This window comes from Bos grunniens, chromosome 16 (assembly GCF_055505025.1).
Source record: "Bos grunniens cultivar Pamir isolate PY7600 chromosome 16, Bosgru_T2T1.0, whole genome shotgun sequence".
Classification (NCBI taxonomy): domain Eukaryota; kingdom Metazoa; phylum Chordata; class Mammalia; order Artiodactyla; family Bovidae; genus Bos; species Bos grunniens.
Genome location: NC_141180.1, coordinates 63,335,327 through 63,355,703, shown reverse-complemented (window position 1 = coordinate 63,355,703; position 20,377 = coordinate 63,335,327). Strand labels below are relative to the sequence as shown.

Here is a 20,377-nt window from a genome sequence, read left to right as displayed (position 1 = left end):
GTCGGACACGACTGAGCGACTGAACTGAACTGAACTGAACTGTAGATTTACAGTGTTATGTTAGTTTCTGCTGTACAGCAAAGAGATTCATATATAATTAACGTATACATATACATACATTCTTTTTCAAATAATCTTTTCCATTGTGGTTTATCATAGAATATTGAATATAGTTCTCTGTGCTATAATGTAGGACCTTTTTGTTCATCCATCTTATATATAAAGTCTACATCTGCCAATCCCAACCTCCCACTCCAGAATAAATTTCTAGTTGCCCAAAGCAGAGGCCCTTCTAATTAGTAGGCACTTTATTAGCTTTCATGACTTCCTTGATTAATTTCCTACTCTTTCCCCTACTTCTCCTCAAATCTTACTACCTCTAGGGAGGAGGGAATAAAAGAAGTCATTCTGTGAGGTCTAGATGTCTCAGTGAAAGAAGGAAGGCAGCTGTCTCAGTCTTACCTCCTTATAAATATGGTAATTACTGTACCTCTTGTCCTTACAAACCACATTAATCCTGTTTTCAGGGAGAAGAGTTCTTATGTATGAATGTTGAAGTAGAACATGTACTGTATAGGTTTACTTGAAGTGAACAAAGCTAGAATCTATGGAATTTGTGGGCTATGACTCCCTGGAAATTTTCCCATAAGCTATATAATAACCTAGGGTAGTAAGTGGATGTATTTCATAAGTTAATACTCTCTACTGGGTGATATAATGCCTGTATCTCACAGGAGACCTCCTTTATAGCTCTAGGTTACATAGAATGTGTACAAAATGAGAAAGAATGTCCCAGTAAGCAGCTCCTAGTTGCCTAGAGCCTTTCCCTAATTCAGGCTCTTGATTTCTTTTATTCTTAAAATTTCTCATAGAGCTTGATAAGTGAGTACAGGCTCCTATTCTTGTGAGTCTGCTTTAAAAGTGAAGCTTTGAGTCATTTCATGTCCTGAATAAATTATTTCTGTTAATGTTTGTCTTGGAATCAGTTTTTTGAGGAAACCAGGTGGTACTACTGGTAAAGAAACTGCCTGCCAAAGCAGAAGACATAGAGACACAGGCTTAATCCTGGGTGGGGAAGATCCCCCTGAGGAGGGCTTGGCAACCAACTCCAGTATTCTTGCCTGGAGAATCCCATGGACAGAGGAGCCTGGTTGGCTGCAGTCCATAAAGTCACAAAGAGTTGAACACAACTAAAATAGCTTAGCATACATGTGAGCTAAGATACGTTCTTTCCCCTTTACCTTCTGTTGTGTTGGGTTCCCAAGAAGTATATTCTGAGACACAGTTAGCATTAAGATATTTAGGTGGGCTGCCATCTATGGGGTCGCACAGAGTCGGACACGACTGAAGTGACTTAGCAGCAGTAGCACTTAGGATGCATGTTTATGAATAGGAGGGATAAGAATCAGGTCTGGGTAAAGGGAGAAGTCAAGCTGGAATGTAAACCCAACAGTAGTCTGGACTGGTAACTCCAGGAGCTCTGAGCTACAGTGGGCCTTCAGAGTTGTTCCACTTTGAGCTGAGATGGCCAGTCATTTATACAGTATGTGGCAGAGTGAGACATGGGCTAGATGAGTCTTTGCAGTTCAGGCAACCCTTGAAAACATTTATCTACCAACAATGTTCTCAGTCTTTCAACACAGGCAACAAATCTTTCATTGAAATGGGACACGGGAGGACTATCACAATCATACAACTTCTGGGTTTTATGACTACATCATTTTTTTCTAATATTTTTTTTCTACTCTACTTTTTAAACCTTCGAACATTCTCATCTTTTTACTTGTTTATCAGTTTCAAATGAGATAATCAGTGTGATTTCACAGCCTCATAATTTTTCTTTCCCTTTCCCTCTTAAATATTATTAATTATATTACTTATGAATTCTCAGAGTTGATTACATTTACATTACACTCTGCTTTAGTCTTATCTTGTTATTAAATAGAATTGCATATCACAAATCTTTTTGCTATAATTTCTCAATTCACCTTATGTTCAACTGAAAATTTTAAATTGTTAATTTTTTTAGGAAGGGCTTAAAGAACATATGATTCGATTTATATTTTTTGTACGTTCAAATGTATTTTCTGCCTTATTTATTTTAAAAATATAGTCTCTTAGTCATCTTTTGCTACAGCAATAGGGAATGCCAAGATTTCAGCTGCACATTTGCTAGGCTGCACTGGCATGGACTGGTTCAGTAAGGCTTTATGACCTTTTCACTGTGGAGCATAGGTTGAACAGAAGACTACTGCCTGGGTCCTGGGTCCTGCTGTTCTCATGGCAGAGAACAAGAACACAAAATGACTAATGAAAACATGAAATTTCTCTTAAAATCACTGGACTGGCATAACATTTTTGACATTTTTGCTCACATTCTATTGGCTGTAACAGATCACATGGCAAAAGCCAATGTGGCAGAAAGCCCCAAGGGGCAGAAGTGAGTCAATGGCTTTGACAATAATAAAATTTAAGAAGTACATTCCTTGGTTACTGTAATTGAGTTATCTCTCTTCTGCTTACAAAATACACTTACTGCCCCCCTCCCAACAAAGGTACCAAAGATGGTTCAGATGGTTTATTCACACATACATGGCCTTAGGCTTGAAACTCACGGTCTTATGATGGATAGTTCTTCATCAGGACCAGATGTAGATTTCCTTTATTTGAAGTGAAGTGAAATGAAAGGTGTTCAGTCATGTCTGACTGTTTATAACCCCATGGACTGTACCAGCTAGGTTCCTCTGTCCATGGGATTTCCCAGGCAAGAATACTGGAGTGGGTTGCCATTCCCTTCTCCAGGGGATCTTCCTGACCCAAGAATTGAACCTGAGCTCCCTGCACTGCAGGCAGGTTCTTTATCATCAGAGCCACCAAGGAAGCCCTCCCTTTATGTGAAAGCATGTAAAGGAAATAGAGACAAATAATATACAGTGGTGAAAGCAGCACATGGTAAGTGTAATAGCAAGTACTTCTGTTTGGAAAGGAAATAATGGAAACCATATGGCAGTTACTGATTAATAGCAATTATGAAATACTTACAGGCAAGTATTCCAAGGTTCTTCTTTTTAGAAAAAGGGAATGTCCTTTGATTCGACTCCCATTCTGCACCTGATAGAAACTCTCAAGTCCCTTTCTATCCATGCCTTATATGTTATTATAGCTAACATCTTCACAATATGTGTTTATTTGTAAAATTTCAATACTGATTAAATTTCTTAATAATTATTTCATTATTATGTAAATTTGAAGAAGCCATTGCCTACTGAGACATAAACCCTTGAAACTGTCCATAAAAGTCTGAAAGCAAAAGGTAGATACATAATTAAATTATATACTTAGTATAAACTATTCAAGTACTTGATTCCAGCTTGTGTTTCTTCCAGTCCAGCGTTTCTCATGATGTACGCTGCATATAAGTTAAATAAACAGGGTGACAATATACAGCCTTGATGTACTCCTTTTCCTATTTGAAACCAGTCTGTTGTTCCATGTCCAGTTCTAACTGTTGCTTCCTGACCTGCATACAAATTTCTCAAGAGGCAGGTCAGGTGGTCTGGTATTTCCAACTCTTTCAGAATTTTCCACAGTTTATTGTGATCCACACAGTCAAAGGCTTTGGCATAGTCAATAAAGCAGAAATAGATGTTTTTCTGGAACTCTCTTGCTTTTTCCATGATCCAGTGGATGTTGGCATTTGATCTCTGGTTCCTCTGCCTTTTCTAAAACCAGCTTGAACATCAGGAAGTTCACGGTTCATGTATTGCTGAAGCCTGGCTTGGAGAATTTTGAGCATTCCTTTACTAGCGTGTGAGATGAGTGCAATTGTGCGGTAGTTTGAGCATTCTTTGGCATTGCCTTTCTTTGGGATTGGAATGAAAACTGACCTTTTCCAGTCCTGTGGCCACTGCTGAGTTTTCCAAACTTGCTGGCATATTGAGTGCAGCATTTTCACAGCATCATCTTTCAGGATTTGGAATAGCTCAACTGGAATTCTATCACCTCCATTAGCTTTGTTTGTAGTGATGCTTTCTAAGGCCCACTTGACTTCACATTCCAGGATGTCTGGATACTAGGTCAGTGATCATCTGGGTTCAGATAATCACGATGGTGTGATTCAGATAATCACGATGGTGTGATCACTGACCTAGAGCCAGACATCCTGGAATGTGAAGTCAAGTGGGCCTTAGAAAGCATCACTACGAACAAAGCTAGTGGAGGTGATAGAATAAGATTTCTAAATTCTTCTTTGTATAAATTTTATGTTTTTGGAAAACACTTCCTTTTAATATCTCTTGGGGCATTTCCAATTCCATTAACTCTTTTTTTTTAAAATCTGATTCTTTTTGTCTTATCCTGAGTTTTTAACATCTAGTTAATTGTTTAACAGGTCCATGAAATATGTTTTTTGGAGAATATTCCTTTTTAAATTTTTTTCTCATTTCTATCTTGTTTTCTGTAGTATATTTCACAGTAGTTCCTTTTGTTCCCTATTAACCACATTTCAAATTCTTCTTTGTGAGCTTTTTGCAAGACTTATATAAGAGATGAGCTATGGACATGTACTGTCAGGGATTCTTCTGGCTGCATGTGGTGTGTGTGTCTGTGTGTATGTGTGTGTGTGTGTGTGTGTGTGTGTGAGAAAGAGAGGGGAGAGAGAGATGAGAGATAGCAAGAAGAACCAGATTTGATGTGATTTCTAACTTTGTCCAAGGAAACACCGTACATCTTTAAAATATAAACAAATAAAATCTATAAATGGAAAAATGTGCACTCCTGCCAACATTTCCATACGTTGGTGGAAATCTGGAGTTGTTTTAAATGCAAATTTAAGGTCACGAGTGGCTTCAATTTCCCCATGAAGGCCCTAGATTTATAGTCTATGTATATTGGAGCTAGAACAATATTCCCTTTAGAGGTAGTAAATGTTTTGCCATGTTAGAGAGGTTATCCTAAATCAGATCAGATCAGATTAGATCAATCGCTCAGTCGTGTCTGACTCTTGTCGACCCCATGAATTGCAGCATGCCAGGCCTCCCTGTCCATCACCAACTCCCAGAGTTCACTCAGACTCACATCCATCGAGTCAGTGACACCATCCAGCCATCTCATCCTCTGTCATCCCCTTCTCCTTTTGCCCCCAATCTCTCCCAGCATCAGAGTCTTTTCCAATGAGTCAACTCTTCGCATGAGGTGGCCAAAGTACTGGAGTTTCAGCTTTAGCATCATTCCTTCCAAAGAAATCCCAGGGCTGATCTCATTCAGAATGGACTGGTTGGATCTCCTTGAAGTCCAAGGAACTCTCAAGAGTCTTCTCTAACACCACAGTTCAAAAGCATCAATTCTTCGACGCTCAGCCTTCTTCACAGTCCAGCTCTCACATCCATACATGACCACAGGAAAAACCATGGCCTTGACTAGATGAAGCTGTACACATATTATTTATAACCCTATGACAAACTTATAATTATTATCTAACTTCACAGATGAAAAAAGTAAGAGGCAGAAGACTAAGTAACTTGCTTTGAACCACAGATTTCTAGGTTTCTATTTTCTTTCTCCCGGTAGATTATTTTAAGACTAAGTGTGGGATTTCTTATGTGAGAACATAGATCACATATTCAGAGGGGTTTTTTTTGTTTTTTTTTTTTAAGAATATTGGATTTTTATCTGGGGCTGGGAAGGAATCCTTTAGATATCCAATATATTTTGAACTCCTAAATACCTTTGAGTTTCTCAAATTTGTTTATTACTTTTGAGCTCTCAGTGTGAAGATTTCCCTTTAGGAAACTTTAAACAGGAAGGATATGATGGGATGCTGGGAGAAGTCTGTTGTAGGCTCTAGGCTCAAGTGAGAAAGAAAACTTGTTCTAAAGGTTTCTTCAAGCTAGATTCTCCAAGAGACAGAGACTCAAGGAAAAATGTTATTCTATGAATGTTGTACAGTTGGATAATGCTTCCTTGTCATGCTCCCTAGGAATCTATATTACTTGACAGATTTTTTTAAAAGATGAGGATACTATCACTTTTAAATGCAAGGTCTATTAAACTAATCAAACCTGTTTTCAAATAATTTAAGAGGATTATTAAAGTGTTTTAAAGACAATCTCTTTAACAAGTGGTGCTGGGAAAACTGGTCAACCACTTGTAAAAGAATGAAATTAGAACACTATCTAACAGCATACACAAAAGTAAACTCAAAATGGATTAAAGATCTAAATGTAAGACCAGAAACTATAAAACTCCTAGAGGAGAACATAGGCAAAACACTCTCTCACATAAATCACAGCAGGATCCTCTAAGACCCATCTCTCAGAATATTGGAAATAAAAGCAAAAATAAACAAATGGGACCTAATTAAAATTAAAAGCTTCTGCACAACAAAGGAAACTATAAGCAAGGTGAAAAGACAGCCTTCAGAATGGGAGAAAGTAATAGCAAATGAAGCAACTGACAAAGAATTAATATCAAAAATATACAAGCAAATCCTGCAGCTCAATTCCAGAAAAATAAATGACCCAATCAAAGAATGGGCCAAAGAACTAAACAGACATTTCTCCAAAGAAGACATACAGATGGCTAACAAACACATGAAAAGATGTTCAACATCACTCATTGTCAGAGAAATGCAAATCAAAACCACAATGAGGTACCATTTCATGCCAGTCAGAATGGCTGCTATCCAAAAGTCTACAAGCAATAAATGCTGGAGAGGGTGTAGAGAAAAGGGAACCCTCTTACACTGTTGGTGGGAATGCAAACTAGTACAGCCACTACGGAGAACACTGTGGAGATTCCTTAAAAAAATGGAATTAGAAATGCCATATGACCCAGCAATCCCACTGCTAGGCATACACACCAAAGAAACCAGAATTAAAAGAGACACATGTACCCCAATGTTCATCACAGCACTGTTTATAATAGCCAGGACATGGAAGCAACCTAGATGTCCACCAGGAGACAAATGGATAAGAAAGGAGTGGTACATATACACAATGGAGTATTACTCAGCCATTAAAAAGAATACATTTGAATCAGTTCTAATGAGGTGGATGAAACTGGAGCCTATTATACAGAGTGAAGTAAGCCAGAAAGAAAAACACCAATACAATATACCAATGCATATATATGGAATTTAGAAAGATGGTAATGATACCCCAAAGGTCTGTCTAGTCAAGGCTATGGTTTTTCCAGTAGTCATGTATGGATGTGAGAGTTGGACTGTGAAGAAAGCTGAGCACCGAAGAATTGATGCTTTTGAACTGTGGTGTTGGAAAAGACTCCTGAGAGTCCCTTGGACTGCAAGGAGATCCAACCAGTCCATTCTGAACGAGATCAGCCCTGGGATTTCTTTGGAAGGAATGATGCTAAAGCTGAAACTCCAATACTTTGGCCACCTCATGCGAAGAGTTGACTCACTGGAAAAGACTCTGATGCTGGGAGGGATTGGGGGCAGGAGGAGAAGGGGATGACAGAGGATGAGATGGCTGGATGGCATCACCAACTCGATGGACGTGAGTCTGAATGAACTCCAGGAGTTGGTGATGGACAGGAAGGCCTCACATGCTGCAGTTCATGAGGTCGCAAAGAGTCAGACATGATTGAGCGACTAAAATGAACTGAACTGAACTGAATGATAACCCTGTATGCGAGACAGCAAAAGAGACACAGATGTAGATGTGTAGAACAGACTTTTGTACTCTGTGGGAGATGGCGAGGGTGCGATGATTTGGAGAATGGCATTGAAACATGTATATTATCATATGTGAAACAAATTGCCAGTTCAGGTTCAGTGCATGATACAGGGTTCTTGGGGCTGGTGCACTGGGATGAAGGGATGGGATGGGGAGGGAAGGGGGAGGGGGTTCAGGATGGGGAACACATGTACTCCCATGGCAGATTTATGTCAATGTATGGCAAAACCAATACAATATTGTAAAGTAATTAGTCTCCACTTTAAATAAATAAATCTGTATTTAAAAAAAATATAAAAAATTTCACAAAACATGAAAAAAAAAAACATTTAGTAACTAAAGAAAGTAAAATCCTCTGAATACCTTCATTCTTAGCAAACAACTATAGATTACATGAGATTTAGTAATATACTACAGTTACCTTTGAAATAAAGAAGAAATATAATAAATAGGGGTACAGTCAATAAGTTTTGAATATAATCATCACTTGGTATCTATACGTGAAAATGACTCAAAAGATTTCTGACCAAGTAAGAATAGCAATTTTGTATTCTTCAACCAGATAAACTATTCCTTCCTTCCTTCTTTCTTTATGTTTTGTTGAAAATTATCATAATATACTAGAAAGTTTAAATGCACACAATTTAACAATACACACAGAAAGAATGCATTCAATTTTTTGGAGAACAGGCTATCTAAGTTGACTCAGCAATAATCTTATTTTGCCAGCCATCATTTATACATAATGACAATCTTAGAGTGAAAAATAGCCAAACAAATCATGGTGATCTTTCACTTCAAAAGATCAAGTGCACATTTCATGCGAATGAGAAATACAAACCTGAAAATGCTCTAATTAGCTTTGTTAGCCCCTCTTAGTAAAGTTAAAGACAGCATGCCAAGTCCAATATAATTAGTCAGATTATAGCATGATAGAAGAAATTTGACTTTAAATCATAGACTGTATTAAATTGATCTTGATGAAAACATTGACAAAGTCCACATTCGCAACTCATGCCACAGATTATTGGCATTGGTAACATCTGCATTAATAAGAGAAAACACATATAGTCTATGTCACATACATAAAAACATTTAGGTTTGTTTAAGTAAAGGACAAACATAGAATGATACAATGTAAATAACTGACAACTAACAATGAAGAGGATAAGGTAAGTCTCCCAGTTATCCCTGAGAAACTTCATTATTGCTGAATTATTACCTAGAATATGATTTGTTCTTTTATTTCAATAATTGGAATAAAAACTAAGTCTTGAAACAAGTAGCAGACCTGAGAGACATTAATTAAGTACCATCGAGGGACTTTGAGACCAATTATATGTGTCTCATAAGCAAGTCATAGAGTAGAATATTGTTACTAAACTATGACTTCTCACCTGAATGAATATGTTGATTTTGACTTCTTTAAACAAGACTGTGGACACAAAGTTAGGGATGTTTTGTTGTTGTTTTATAAGAGGAAGGCTAAAGTGAGACAAGACCTTTTTTTTTTAGACTTATAGGAAGCAGATGTATTCAAAAAGTGGTCGGGAGTGTGAGTTGGTGATTTTTTCAAGAGATGAGGAGATTGAAGACATAGAAGGGGGATTTGTTAGGGCTAGAGACCAGGGGATTGGGGGCAGGATAGGAGAGAGCCCATTGACAGACAGTGGGTCAGGGGAAGCAGAGTCAGGAGCATAGCCCTGGGATTCACAAGTATTTATGCGATGGGTTCAAACACAACGATTGTTAAGAACGTGAAAAATTCAAGCTGTGCGTGAAAAATTCAAGCTGTGCGGGAGTCTAAGTGAGAGAAAATGGGGGAGAGAGAGTTTTTTTGTTTTTTGTTTTTTTTAAGTAAGGAACAAAAAATAAAGTATGACTCTGGAAACTACAAAATGTCTAAACTTTTGATACCTACTGTATTTTTCAAACTGACAACCCATTCCTTGTATGAATCACAATTACTTTATATATTCTAAGAATAGAAAAATACTCCCATTAAAATTCAATAATGATGCTTTCTTATCAATTGTAAGACCCATTCTGATTTCAGAGGTGTTGAAATACAAAAATGATGACAAATGGTGGCTATGATTATGTACCCTATTACATCTAGAACATTGCTTCATCAATTATCCTTTCTCTCATCTGAAGCTTCAATCTCTCTGACTTTTCTGGATCATTCTTCTCTGCCTACGTTTTTTTTTTTTTTTTTTTAATCCTCCCTCCCAATATAAAAACTAAAGCAGAGCAAAGACACTATAAATTTCAGCTCAGCTGAATTCAGCAACTCAATTTTGCTCTGCTGTAAATGGTCTAGGCTTTTATTTAAATTTCTCTAATTCTTTTCTTTTCTATCTGACTCAAAATAACCCCTTTTATATAAAATTTCCAGAAATCATCTCTTCTTCATATGAGATCTCATAGGACTTTGGACAGTTTCTCTTATCACATCATAGATTCCTTTTTGCACAGGTTTTTTTCTTTTTTTCTTGTGAAAGTTTTTTTTTCAGTTTCTTTTCTGGGACATGGGTAGAGAATGTTTTTTTAAATGAAATGATATATCTTGTGACCATGTATAACATATAGCAGCTTTATGACAGTAGATAAATTGCTCATTCAGTTAATGTTTCCTGAAACTAAGTTTCCTTGTTTGTAAAGCAAGAATATTAATATCTATTTTACAGTGTTTCATGATGTCATTGTGAAAAAGAAATATCATTAAAACATCTTGCACCATGTTTGACACCATGAGATGAATATTAAGTTATTTAGTTATTTCTGTTTTCTTTGTATCTCTCTTATCTCCCATTTCTCTTTGTGCAGAGTAAAAAATAAAATAGTTCTGAAATTCCATTGCTTTCTATAAATTCCCAACAAACACAAGCTCACATTCAGCATTATTTTTAGAGAAATGTGTATGGTCTCTGTAAAATTGATTAACTAGTCTGTACTTGAAGAGTCCAGACTTTAAAACATTAAAACAAGTTATAAAGAAATGTCATGTTGACACATTACCTTGTTAGCTACAGGAGTCTGTCAGCATTGACTAAATAGTAAGTCTGTGTACAGCAGAATGATTTCATTGAATCCATTTCTTTATAGGGGATGCTATGTGGGCTGTAACGTGAGTGGCTAGGAACTGACAGGGTTTGGAGAATTGTGGGTCAGGGGCGAGTGAGAGTCTGTGAAATGACAAAACTGTTTTCCCTACAAAGCACTCATCTCTTTCTATTACAGTTCCTAAAAACAAAAATCACAAATATAGGATTACAGGTAAATAGTACAAAGGAGAGGTTTTATTGAATCATTTTCTCTTCTTTCACCTTCAGGTAGGAAAAGAAATGAGGCTTTCAGGATAGAATTTAAACTGATATATGGGATCAATGTGAACATTGGAGTTTTACCCAATGATAATTATCCACAAATGGTTAATTTCTAGTTAAATAGTGAGTGAAAGACTAAGTATTTATGTATTTTCAATGCTACCATAATAACATGAATAATTTTACTATAATGCTCAAAGCAATCACCATCACAACAAAAATCAAGGAGCCTTGGTAAAGGTCCTTTTCCAGGGCACAGCATTGCCTACTGAGAGTCTTAAGGGACTCCCACAGGGCCCCCTCCCCAACTTCCCGGCAAATCATTTTCCTCTGCCATGACACCATCTGTCTCCAAATTTACACCACCCAAGAGATTAATTCCTAGGAGGAGGAAATTACAGGGCTTACTTCCATGACCCTAGGAGAACAACAGTTTTAATTCTACCATTGGTTGCAGCCCTATTTATTCAGCTTTTATCCGAAGCAACAGGTGAGCCATCATCATATGGACATTTATCCAAATATCTCTGTGTCCTCCTTAATCTGACCAAATCTCCCATCTTTTCCAAGTCCCACAAACACTTTTATTATATTTCTCAGAAATTGCAACCAAATCTTCCCCATCCTCAACATTTGTCAGAATGTTCTTCTTTATCCATCTTCTTTATACAACTGAAATATAGGAGCCAAAACAAAGCAAAATAAAACAGACAAATAAAGAAAACCAGGCATCACTTCAGGGTGGCTCTTTTCTACCCACCCACCCCCAGCCCACTTTGTCTACCATGAGCCTTGGAACTGGTTTCCTCCTCCTTTTTACTTCTAGACACTTCTTCCTCCATTCTCAAACAAACCAATGAAAATAAAGCTGCTTTTGTTGATGACCATCAGACCATAGCACTTCCTTGTTACAACCATTAACAATTTTCTCAGTTGTTCTCAAACATTGACGATTTTAAGACGTTAACACCAGCTCAATAGAGATCTCTCTATCATGCTCCTATCTTTACTGGTTACTTAAGCAACTACATAACAAAATATCCAATTTATTGATATCTGAAGTCTCCTCATCAAATGACTTTTTCTCCATCTCAGCTTCTAGTTTACAGCCTAAAATCTCTTATAACCTCTAACTTATACTATTAAAAAATCTCAATGTTAAGTATTCTGCTAATTACCAACTCCTATATTTCCTGGTCATTGTTAGCAATTACCATAATTCACCATTATCCATTTTTATTATGGCCATGAAGGTTAAAGTGTTAGCAGCTCAGTCGTGTCCAACTCTTTGCAACCCCATGGACTGTAGCCTACCAGGTTCCTCTGCCCATGGAATTCTGCAGGCAAGAATACTGGAGTGGGTAGCTGTTCCCTTCTCCAGGGGATCTTCCCAACCAAGGAATCAAACCCAGGTCTCCTGCACAACTTTTTCTCTGCATCACCTTACTCTTATCTGGACATCCCTAATACACAGTTCACATTCCCTGTGACATAGGAAGCCTTACTGTTCTCCAAGCTTGATGATGTGTTAGACAGGTTTCTTTCTGAAGAGAGACCTCTAACTTCCTTTTTCTTAGAGCATTTATTTTAGAACACTTGAAATTTTAAATTGTTTCTCTGCCTTTTTGAAAAGTAGGGGCATGTAAATCAGCCTCTTGGCAGTTTTACAACCGAGGAATGTCTTTCTCAAGGAGGAGGAGCCATCCCTTTAAAATATAATCATTAAGAAAGAGAGCACTCCTAGACTGACAGTTAAGCCAAATATCAAGAGGTGCAACACTAGCTAGCTGAGTTGACAAAGAATGTTGTATCTTTTTTTGAGATGATGAGTCCATATAAAAAATTAAATAGTAGAAATCAAAGTACTTTTAAATGTGAGATTATAATTCTAATCTTTATGGTACTGTTTGATTGTAACATTTATAAAATAAAGCCATAAAAAAAGAATTATCAAAAAAAAAAAAGAAAAAAAGTAGACGCACCTCTAGCTCCGTCTCTACGAGAGGGTAGGCACCTAACATCTTCTTTCTATAGGCATTAATTAGCAAGAACAGACGCCCTAATCCCATTAACCACCTCAACAAGGAGTTTTCTCTTCCATTACTTCCTCCTCATCTCCCAGTCCGCCTTGAATCCACTTCTATTACTCTTTCTACCCTTCCAAGGAGACCACTCATGCCAGTGTTATCCATGATATATGTGTTGCCAAAGTGGCAATTCAAATAACTTCTTTTCAGCCCACTTGCTCTCTCAATTAACTCAAATTACTCCCCTCATTTTAAAATATTTTCTTCTGTTGACTCTGTGATAGTGTATTTCTGCCTCATCTTCCACATTTTGATTACCTTTCCCAGGTTGCCTTTGCTAGGGCTTCCCTGGTGGCTCAGAAGTTAAAGCGTCTGCCTGCAAGGCGGAAGACCTGGGTTCGATCTCTGGGTCAGGAAGATCCCCTGGAGAAGGAAATGGCAACCCACTCCAGTATTCTTGCCTGGAGAATCCCATAGATGGAGGAGCTTTGTGGGCTACAGTCCAAGGGTCACAAAGAGTCAGGCAGGACTGAGCAAATTCACTTTCACCTTTCACTTTCATCCTTTACTCAATGCCTAAATATCCTAGTTCCAAGGGGCTAAGGAATTGCCTCAGACTCTATCTTCTTTCCTATGTATTCTCGTTCATTAAAAAATACCCTCTACTCACCATTATTTAAATATTATTAGTGGTCTGTTGTGTTTCTGTATTTCTAGGCTCAACTCTGTCCCTGAACTTCCAACTGTCGAACATCTCTACTTTCATAAAACATTATTTTTATACTAAAGGAAAATTATTTGGACTTTACTGACTATACCAAAAGATTGATGGAGGTATATCTAAGAAAAGTAAAGTGAGACAAATATCTTTAACCAGAAAATTAAATAAAATGTTTCATAAAGCACTGTTCATTATTACAGATAACTATCTTTAGAGTGTAAAAGTTGTTAGGGCTGTCTTCTCCAAAGCAGATTAATGTTAATTACATATGATATAAAGTATATGAGTTTTATTGTTTTTATATAAATCTAAGGCTCACTCCATACTTAAGAAATAACATGTTATAAAAGCCCAAGTCTGTAATGTCTCTGAAACTTCAAGAGTTTGGACAAAAGTCATGGTTTTCATACAATCTTCCATGGGGTTCTTCAGGTCTTTAACAATATCTTTAGGATTAAGTAGGGATGAAGGGGAATTTTGTAGGCTCAATCTCCTGCCTTCCCCTCAACCAGAGCATCTTTCTTTAGACTTCATAAATTGAGGTTCCCTGTATATTTCAATTAGATGACATTTAGGACTATATAATATTTTATTGTGTTCCCACTTTAAAAATAGATAATCCTCTATAAGGGCTACCCTAGTGGCTCAGTTGGTAAAGGATCTGCCTGCAATGCAGAAGACCTGGGTTCTATCCCTGGGTGGGGAAGAGCCCCTAGGATAGAAAATGGCAACCCACTCCAGTGTTCTTGCTTGGGAAATCCCATGAACAGAGGAGCCTGGCAGGATAGAGTCCATGGGGTCACAAAAAGCCAGACACAACTTAGCAAATAAACCACCACCTCCCCAAATAAACACAATCCTCCCCAAAAATCTTACCCCTAATGGTGTATTAGTTAAAACTATTGCACTATAAATGTTGACTCAGTACTTAAAATAACAAATATGGTATCCATTCTCAGTGAAAATCAGTATTTGGAGTATAATGGAAAGAGCACTAGGAACAGGAAATAGGTCTTCAATCATTTCCTTTTCATCATTAACTGTGTGAACATGACTCTTCCTGCCTTACAAAGCTCTTGGGGCAATTAATTAATTCCATATAAGTCTGGCCTTATAAGTCTCTTGAGTGTTTGGGAAAGAGCTCAAGGCATCCTTGTTAATTTTGAATTCAAAAGGAGTGTATTTAATAGAAAGCAATTTCAGCTCTATTACTTATTTCATTCATTAACATTAATTTATCAAATCTCTTTAAGCATATTGTCAAAGCATGTCAGTTTTTGTATCAACTGGGGATACTTTAAAATAAATATGATCCCTGCCCTCACAAAGCTTATGCTCTGAAGCAGACAGATACTAATCAAATATTGTGTTAGTTGCTCAGTTGTGCCCAACTCTTTGTGACTCCATGGCTGCAGCCCACCAGGCTCCTCTGTCTATGGGATTTTCCAGGCAAGGATACTGGAGTGGGTTGCCATTTCGTTTTCCAGGAGATTTTCCCAACCCAGGGATAGAACCCTGATCTCCTACACTGCAGGCAGACTCTTTACCAACTGAGCTATGAGGGAAGCCCCATGTTTACTTAGGGCTTACCAAATTTTATACACACACACACACACACACACACATGTTTTGCTTAATATTTGGGGCTTCCCTCATAGCTCAGTCGGTAAAGAATCTGCCTGCAGTGCAAGAGAACAGGGTTCTATCCTTCGGTTGGGAAGATCTCCTGGAAAAGGAAATGGCAACCCACTCCAGTATCCTTGCCTGGAAAATCCCATAGACAGAGGAGCCTAGTGGGCTGCAGTCCGTGGAGTCGCAAAGAGTTGGGCACAACTGAGCAACTAACACAAGTAAGCATGACCAGGTGATACGACATTTTATAGCTCAAAGCTGCACTGGAAAGTAGAAAAGTGTTCAATAATTGGAAAGTTGAATCACCAATAAAATAGTTGTATATCATTATGAATTAGTAAAAAGGCTAAACTCGTAATTATTTTAAAATAAAAGCTGCCTTTATATTTAAAGTACAAGCTATAAAAGTGTTACTTCATGAAAACCTCTAGGGGAAGTTATTTTAATGACTATATCATAATAAATTATAATTGGGTTTTCTACAGTTGCATGTACTGTATGCCTTTGAAGTTATTACTTTGCTGGAGGGTATATTTCTTACATTCTTAATTATTCCTATGAAAGTTTTCTTTGTTATTAATTTGGCCTCTCTATAAAATAAGAATGTGCTAAGTCAATTTCAGCTTAGCTCCTTTGCAAAGGATCACTGAAATTTTGAGAACACTGAGAACTGTACAGTATCGAAAGGCAATAATGATTAATGTTTAGAATTAAATATCAAACAGATAAATAAATATAAGTAATCGGATATATTGTACTTCCTTGTAGCTCAGTCGGTAAAGAATCTGCCTGCAGTGCAGGAGACCCAGGTTCGATCCCTGAGTTGGGAAGTTTCCCTGGAGAAGGGAATGGCAACCCACTCGAGTATCCTTGCCTGGCAAATCTCATGGACAGAGGAGCCTGGTGGGCTGCAGTCCAGTTCAGTTCAGTTCAGTCGCTCAGTCCTGTCCGACTCTTTGTGACCCCATGAATCGCCGCATGCCAGGCCTCCCTGTCCATCACCAACTCCTGGAGTTCAACTCAGACTCACGTCCATCGAGTCAGTGAAGCAATCCAGCCATCTCATCCTCTGTCGTCCCCTTCTGCTCCTGCCCCCAATCCATCCCAGCATCATAGTCTTTTCCAACGAGTCAACTCTTTGCATGAGGTGGCCAAAGTACTGGAGTTTCAGCTTTAGCATTATTAATTCCAAAGAGTCGGGCATGACTGAGCTACTAACCCCTACCCTTAATGGAATATATTACTTTGGACTGAAAGGAGATCCCCTGGACTGCAAGGAGATCCAACCAGTCCATCCTGAAGGAAATCAGTCCTGAATATTCATTGAAAGGACTGATGTTGAAGCTGACATTCCAATACTTTGGCCAAAGAACTGCTTCATTTGAAAAGACCCTGATGCTGGGAAAGATTGAAGGTGGAAGGAGAAGGGGAAAAAAGAGGATAAGATGGGTGGATGGCATCTCCGACTCAATGGACATGAGTTTGAGTAAACTCCAGGAGTTGGTGATGGACAGGGAAGCGTGGTGTGCTACAGTCCATGGGGTTGCAAAGAGTTGGACATGACTAAGCCAATGAACTGAACTGAATAAAAAATAAAGTAAGACTTTATGTTGGTGAGAGGATGTCTGAAGCTTGAGTACTTCTATAGCCAAAATCTTAGTACTGTTAAAATTATCCTATTATCATGTATAGTCAAACTTTTAGGTTTTACATGTTGAAGTAGACAGATGACAAATATCTCTATTAAAAATAAATCAACAAAATCTGTCCTTACAAGATAATCTTCCTTTTTCTGTTGCCTTCATCCAAATTCTAAATTTAAACTGTACTCTTTTTAATACAGTAAATATAACTACTTTTCTACTAATATTATATTCAATTACCTAAAACAAAGGCAATTAACCCAAGTATTTTTCTGACTACAAATAAGGATAGGAAAAATTCCTCCTACACATGCACCTCAGCTTCCTTTCCTCATTTTAGATCTTCATTCTCTGAAGGGAATTCTGAATCAATAAATTGGATTGACTTATGATCAATGAAGTTAAATTTCAAACTGTAGTCAGCTTAATTGCAGTAGTTTTCTTTTTCTTATTTTAGCTTTTTATTCATTTGAAAATATCCATTATCCACTCCTCCACAGGTAGCTAGAGACAGTATCCTAAGAGAAAATATTTCTGCTTCAAAAATTTTCTGTGTAAGTCCTTAAGAACTATGGTATAAATATACATGGAATACATAATATTTAGAAAGAAAATTTAAGTTTGAGGTAATTTAAAAGTGCCAATCTCATGGGTAAAGATTTAAAGATTTTGTACTTCAAACTTGTGGAGAATACCAGTTATACTCTCATTGGTTATTATTATGGACATCATGAGATCTAATGATTGAGGAGGGAGACTCACAGAGAGAGAGAGAGAGATACATTAAGGGAGAAAGTCCAAAATCAATAGAGGAGGCCAGTGAGCTGGAGACTAGGGAAGAGTAACTGTTCAAGTATGAAGCAGTCTGCTGGCAAAATTCTCTTATCCTTTTGAGTAGGTTTTACCTTCCAAATTATCCTAATTGTATTCTCTATCCCACTGCTCATTGCTTCATTTCCAGCGATTTTGCCTGTGTGCTCCACCCACTTCATTCTATCCAGGGTCCTCAGCAGGAAAAGTGTCTCAGATCTTCCAGTTCAGTTCAGTTCAGTTCAGTTGCTCAGTCATGTCCGACTCTTTGTGACCCCATGAATCACAGCACACGAGGCCTCCCTGCCCATCACCAACTCCCAGAGTTCACTCAGACTCACGTCTGTCCAGTCAGTGATGCCATCCTTCCATCTCATCCTCTGTCATCCCCTTCTCCTCCTGCCCCCAATCCCTCCCAGCATCAGAGTCTTTTCCAATGAGTCAACTCTTTGCATGAGGTGGCCAAAGTACTGGAGTTTCAGCTTTAGCATCATTCCTTCCAAAGAAATCCAAGGGCTGATCTCCTTCAGAATGGACTGGTTGGATCTCCTTGCAGTCCAAGGGACTCTCAAGAGTTTTCTCCAACACCACAGTTCAAAAGCATCAATTCTTTGGCACTCAGCTTTCTTCACAGTCCAACTCTCACACATACATGACCACAGGAAAAACCATAGCCTTGACTAGACGGACCTTTGTTGGCAAAGTAATGTCTCTGCTTTTGAATATGCTATCTAGGTTGGTCATAACTTTCCTTCCAAGGAGTAAGCGTCTTTTAATTTCATGGCTGCAGTCACCATCTGCAGTGATTTTGGAGCCCCAAAAAATAAAGTCTGACACTGTTTCCCCATCTATTTTCCATGAAGTGATGGGACCAGATGCCATGATCTTTGTTTTCTGAATGTTGAGCTTTAAGACAACTTTTTCACTCTCCACTTTCACTTTCATCAAGAGGCTTTTGAGTTCCTCTTCACTTTCTGCCATAAGGGTGGTGTCATCTGCATATCTGAGGTTATTGATATTTCTCCTGGCAATCTTGATTCCAGCTTGTCTTCCAGTCTAGCGTTTCTCATGATGTACTCTGCATATAAGTTAAATAAGCAGGGTGACAATATACAGCCTTGATGTACTCCATTTCCTATTTGGAACCTATTTGGAACTGGATATGTTGTTCCGTATCCAGTTATCAACCCACAATACAGTTCAGAGGCTTTGACTCTCTTGTCTGCTTCCCCCAAGTCTCTTTCACAGTTTGACATGAATGATAGATCCAGACATTGTTTCACTACGTTTCCAGACTCTTTTCACAAGCAAAGGGACCTACCCTACTCCTCAACTTAAAGGTAGAGACCTGCAGGGGCCATGATCCAAGGAGTCTGAATTCTGGCTCTTCCAACTTTATCAAGAGCCCAGCAGTCCAGTGGTTCTAGTCCTGCTAGTTTCTTTGCATTTCTGCTCAATTTCTTGGCTGTCAAAATGTAAATATTATTTTTAATTGACCATGATCCTTTTTTTATGTTTTATCTTCCATTAATTTTTATCTGAGTGAAAGAATATACCAGAGCATCCACATTCTAAGCCATTCTGGCTAAAGGATGGGACTTATTTTTTAGTGAAAGACATTTGTATTCAGAAGTCAGAAACTGAAAATATCAAGAATTTTCTCTGATCTCTCAGTTTCATCATCTTAATCTTTATGCAATGACTTCTATTTGTAAAGAAAAGATGTGTCACTGTGGAGTCTTACCAGATCTTTCACTTGTTCCACTAAACAGAAAACATACTTGCTCACTTGATCAGTGCTTGCTGGGGATGGTTTATTCCGCATACTCACTCAGGTAGAAAAAAAGGGAGATAGCTAGGAGGCATTTTATTTTTTTAAGTAAAGAATCACCATTTTGAGGCTGCTTAAAAAAAAAAATCTTGGCTTTTAAGCAAACAAAAAGACTTGACCAAAACTTTAAGATTTTTTTGTAACATCCCCAGTTACTAAAATACTGAAAAATATTATTTTTTTGATTTCTAGAGAAGAAAAGCTAACTAAAAATATGTTTTTAGAAGAGAATATATATATATATAAAGCTTTGGGTGACTAACCACACAATCATAGCAATCTGGTTCAGTAAGGTCTCTTTTATACAGTTCTTCTGTGTATTCTTTCCATCTCTTCTTGATCTCTTCAGCGTCTACTATGTCTCTACCACTTTTATCCTTTATTGTGTCTATCTTTGGGCAGAATTCTCCCTTGATGTTTCCAATTTTCTGAAGAAATCTCTCGTCTTTCCCCTTTTGTTGTTTGCTTGTATTATTAAGCGCTGCTCATTGAAGAAGTCCCTCTTGTCTCTTCGGCTACTCTTTGGAACTCTGTATTTAATGGGATGTAACTCTCCCTCTCTCCCTTGCTTTTCACTTCCCTTCATTCTTCCACTATTTGTAAAACCTCCTCAGATAACCACTTTGCCTTTTTGCTTTTCCTTTTATTTGGGATGGTTTTGTTCACTGCTTCCTGTACAATATTACAGAC

General features: G+C 37.8%; 1 pseudogene across 1 annotated transcript in view; it reads right to left on the bottom strand.

Moving 5' to 3' along the window:
• LOC147356937 (E3 ubiquitin-protein ligase MGRN1 pseudogene) overlaps positions 1 to 19,681 on the bottom strand; it is a 45,885-nt pseudogene extending 26,204 nt beyond the window's left edge. The window contains exon 1 of the transcript XR_015142896.1: positions 19,601 to 19,681. The product of XR_015142896.1 is annotated as an E3 ubiquitin-protein ligase MGRN1 pseudogene (transcript). The remainder of the gene's footprint in view (positions 1 to 19,600) is intronic.
• Between the last annotated feature and the right edge of the window lie 696 nt (positions 19,682 to 20,377).